Here is a 4,037-nt window from a genome sequence, read left to right as displayed (position 1 = left end):
AAAACGGAAGATTGTTGCTACCCTCCTCCTCGCCCAAACTTTTGGGGATTGAAAATTTAAAATAGCTTTTAAGGAGTTGCCTCATTTTTGCTCACAAATCCTCTTTTTTTCTGAGCCCCGGTTTTTGTAAAGGGAAAAAAAGGGCAATGTGGGTTATCACAAAACAAGTCATTAAAAAGTAACTTTTTTGGTAGGAAAGCGATCTTATTTTAAACAGGGCCCCCCCTTTTTAAATTTTTTAACTTTTTTCCCCAAAATTTTGGGGTTTTTTTTTGATTTTAATTAGATTATCATGATTTAAATCCTTTGGGGAAACTTTTCTAAATTTTTTAGAATTTTTGGGCGTGGGGAAGACACGCCCGGATGGGTAAAGAGTGGGGAACAGTAGAGAAGCGCCCGAGATTGTGTTTTAAAATACAAACCCCTGCTTCCCCGGTCTGCACCCTGGTTGGGAGGGGTTTTGGGGGGACTAATAAATGGGGCCAGATTCCTAAAAAAGAGCTGCACCATCCAAAGTGGGGTGGATCCGTCCCCTCCGAATTTAGACCAGGCTTTTCCCCCCCCCCCCCCAAAAGGGATTGCCAATTAAATTTAAAGGGACCCACGTTGTTTTCCCGGCAAACCCCCTAAACAACCAGCGATTGAATTGACAACCTAAACATGTCTCACGGTTTAAAATCAGGGATCATTAAAAACTTTTAAAAAATGCTTTTTTCCCCCTTTTTAGCAGGAAAAATAGAAACTGCTCTTTTCTGTTGAACGCAGGAAACGCGAAACTCAAACCCCATCTTTAAAAACACTTTTAAATGGACGTGCTTCAAGGGGAACAAATATGCTCCTGAAGACCTTGAGGGTTTTCAAGCAAACGAAAAATTAAGCTGCAAAGGTTTTTTCCTGCTGCTTCTATCCATGCTTTTGAACTTAGCCTAAGTGAAAAACGGGGGTTTTGGATAACAGCTTACTAATTGTGAAAGACTCCCACGACAATTCTGGAGCATTTGCAATTTTTTTTGTACTTGAGAGAAGATTAGAAATAGCAGTTATGTTTTCTCCTAAATCACTCATACAAACAACTTAAGAATGATCTTTTTTTGTAAGAACAGTTCTTGTATGAGACCCCACACGTGCATTTGTGAATCATATATCTATTTGTGAAAATTGAGTCTTTTTGCCTCATACATTTTGCCATGTTTACCTCAGCGTCATAAAGACTAACAAGAGACTAAAGAAGAGATTCCAACTTCGAACCAAAAACAGTTTTGTGCCCCTTGCAGGTCTTATGTGCTTTCGAATTTTATTGCCAAAGTATTTTTTTCAAAATACTTTTCATGTAATTAAGCACCCGATCTTTTCCTTTTTTTTTTTTCCAATATTGTTATTTGTTGTTCGCTTTGAAACGTAAACCATAAACAGTCCTCTTTTGTTCTTTTCATAGCCATTGCAGCACATTAGGGTCCCAAATGCACATTGAAATACAAAAACTGGTCTAAAAATAAGTCATGATTTCTTTAAAAAGTGTATTTGTCATAATTTGATCAGGTAAATCAGATTATCTGCCAAACAAATGGTGTATCCCTACCCTTGAATTAAAATATTTTTGGTGATGCAGCGTAGGAGTTAATTTTATAAAATCTTATTCCACTGATGAGTTTTCAAATCAGACAAGGGAAAATGCACTTATTCCAAAGAAGATTGACTTAGTGTGCAAGTGTGAAGGTAATTACCATTAATTAATTTTAGTAATTAATTAGAATTACCATCTGATTCTGAGTCCGATTCTGTTGTGATTTTCCATCAGCTCACAGTCTACCTGGGAAAGAGAGACTTTTGTGGACCATTTGGACCTTGTAGAGCCTGTTGGTGAGAGGAGGTTTTACTTTAAGTTATATTTTTAGACCCATCCATCAGGCTTTGTTCACTCTCTGTTCATGTCTTCTTACAGACGGTGTTGTTTTGATCGACCCAGAATACCTGAAAGAGAGGAAAGGTAAGAATCCTAACAAATGGATTTCTAGTATTCTAGTTGAGGCAGCGGTCTGTTGTGTAATTTAGTGGTGTACCTCAGGGAAGACTCCTGGAGATGCTGAACATAAAAAAAAAAATGAAAAGTAGCATGCCTGAATCCAAAGTCAGCAGCTTTAGCTTCAGGGAACATTAGTACTCTAACATGAATTGATTTCTGTTTTCTATCAGTGTTTGTCACTCTGACCTGTGCATTCCGATATGGTCGGGAGGTTTTGGACGTCCTTGGATTAACGTTTAGGAAGGACCTGTTTGTGGCGAATATCCAGGCATTTCCTCCAGTACCTGAGGAGAAGAAGAGTCTGACTCGTCTTCAAGAACGCCTGATTAAAAAACTGGAGAACACGCCTACCCGTTCACCTTTGAGGTATGGAGACTAAACTGTAACTTGACTCTTTAATTCAATTCAGTTCAATTCAGTTTATTCATCTCAAGGCACTTCACAGTTCACCAGATCATACAGTCAAATAGATTCACAGTTTTCTATCTAAGGAAAACCAGTTGATTGCATTGACTTATTGACACGGAGGCAATCCCTCACACTAAGCATGCTTGTAGCGACAGTGGAGAGGAAAAACTCTCTTTAAACAGGAAGAAACCTCCAGCAAAACCAGGCTCAGTGTGAGCAGCCATCTGCTGAGGCTGACTGGTGTTCAAGGCGGACAGAAGCATAGATAAAAAAAAGCAGCTGTAAAAGGCGGCCCCGTCCAGGAAACACACAGCCAGGCAGACGAGCACCGAGTCAGCTCCCATGTCAGAGGATGAAGAGAGCACATCCACCCAGTCACAGTCAGAGAAACAGGACTACAGTGGAAGAAAAAAAAGACCGGTCTCCAACATCTATAAACAAAGGTGTTGATGGCAGCAGCACAGCTGATATTTCTCTCCAGGATGGAGTCACAGTCAGGAACAGACCAGATGAAGCTACTTATGAGAAAAAGCAGAGAGAGCAGAACATTAGAGATTAAACTAATAGATTCTGCAGAGTGGGAGAATAGAGATAGATGAAGCAGAATGAGGATATAGGGGTCCCTATGTCCTCCCAGAAGTCTAGGCCTATAGCAGAATAACTATAGAGATAGGTCAGGATAACCTGAGCCACTCTAACTATAAGCTTTATCTAAAAGGAAAGTTTTAAGCCTTTGCCTTAAAAGTAGACAGGTGTCTGCCTCACAGACTGGTAGTTAGTTCCACAGGAGAGGGAGCCTGATAACTAAAAGATCTGCCTCCCATTCGACTTTTATAAATTCTGGGAACCACTAGTAAACCTGCAGATTGAGAGCGAAGTGCTCTGTTAGGAACATAAGGAACAATCAGATCTCTGATATCAAATGGAGCTTGGGTATTTAAGGCTTCTGTATTCAGTAGTATTTTTCTTTCTTTGCTTTTAACTAATGTAGCTAAACGAAAGTGCTTTATTTACCCTGTTGGAATCTAAGCAAACAAAGCAGAAGAGTCTAAGGCTTTTGATTCTTGACTTTGTTGTTTTTAATAAATCTCCAATCTGGTCTTGAATAAGTCACCCTAAAAACTGGTGTACAGTAGGCACAACAAACCCTGGATTACAATGTGTCATGATGGGTTCATAGTGAGACCCAGTTATGCAGAACACCACGGAGACAGAAACAGAAGTAAAAGGTTTAACAATGTTTATTGTCACAAGCAAATGTATGAATCACTGGTTCTGGTTCAGGCCTGGGGAACTGGTTCACTGGAGTCTTGAGGGTTCTTGGTTAGAGCCTTGAGAGGGGAAAATGTTTGGGTCCGGAGATAGTTTGTTCAGCAGAGTCCGTTAACTGCTTCAGCGTCTTACTTCTTGAGAGAGAGCTGACCTTGGCTTTGAGTTTCCAGCTCTTTGTCCAGAGCTGCATGGAAAATCCAGAGAGAGGCTTCAGGTTTGGCTCAGAGGGCAGGCTCGGCAGGTTAAGCTCTTCCTGAGCTTCAAAGGAGAAAAACAGGTTTCTGGAAAACAGAGACAAAGGTTAGAATCCAGTCTGGATTCAAAAGTCAACGAA

At 40.3% G+C, this 4,037-nt stretch overlaps 1 pseudogene; it reads left to right on the top strand.

The window, feature by feature from the left end:
* Positions 1-363: 363 nt before the first annotated feature.
* LOC119784230 lies at positions 364-2,389 on the top strand (annotated as a pseudogene).
* Positions 2,390-4,037: the final 1,648 nt, after the last annotated feature.

The sequence above is a fragment of the Cyprinodon tularosa genome, unplaced genomic scaffold (genome assembly GCF_016077235.1).
Source record: "Cyprinodon tularosa strain WSP-4 unplaced genomic scaffold, ASM1607723v1 ctg2216, whole genome shotgun sequence".
NCBI lineage: Eukaryota > Metazoa > Chordata > Actinopteri > Cyprinodontiformes > Cyprinodontidae > Cyprinodon > Cyprinodon tularosa.
This window is presented reverse-complemented; position numbering and strand designations above follow the sequence as displayed.